This window comes from Buceros rhinoceros, unplaced genomic scaffold, assembly GCF_000710305.1.
Source record: "Buceros rhinoceros silvestris isolate BGI_N320 unplaced genomic scaffold, ASM71030v1 scaffold13902, whole genome shotgun sequence".
NCBI classification, from domain to species: domain Eukaryota; kingdom Metazoa; phylum Chordata; class Aves; order Bucerotiformes; family Bucerotidae; genus Buceros; species Buceros rhinoceros.
Window position 1 is genome coordinate 5543 of NW_010399557.1, and position 731 is coordinate 6273.

The window sequence follows — 731 nt, forward strand, 5'->3', positions numbered from 1 at the left end:
CTTACTATCAGCAACTGCCCCGCTCTATTTGGATCTAGGGTAAGTCAGCCGTTACTTCTGTCTGCATCGTGAGGTGATGCAATTGCAGTTATCCAGGAGGAAAACCAGACACACAGAGCTGAACATTCCTGTTCCGTACAGCTTCTGAAGAGGACGGAGGTTCGTCACTCCCCAACGGTCTGCGTGGATACTAAGGTGCAGTGAAAAGAAGATGGCTTTCGCTGCTGTTTGACCAAAACCCCACGATCCATGTGGCCACCCAAACAGCTCGCTGGTGGCCCTGTAGTATCGTACCAGGTTCTGACACTGTGAATGCTGTGAGCACTGAGTTCTCACTTCTTGCAGCTCCAAGGAGGCTGGGCTAGGACTTGTACAGGGAAGAGGGTGCTGCTGTTGGGGCCCCGGGAGATCCAGATTCAGTGCTCGTCTTTGCTACAATCTCTCTTTCTAATCTTGGACAAATCATTTAACTTCTCTGTGATTCAGTCTGTGATACCTGTGCTATAAATTCATATTCTGCCAGAAAATGAGCAAAGCGTGACCACTAAGCAGAGCAATAAGCCACTGCAGAGGTTAAGGCTCTCTGGTGGCTCATACTCCTGTTTCCCAGGAGACGTACTGTCTAATGATGACTCCTAGTGGAATGGTAGTTTAAGTGTTGCCAAAATGACTAAGGAAAACCTGTGTTCTGGGAGTCTCCTTTTTCTTCCTCCTGGGCATTCTCCTGCTGA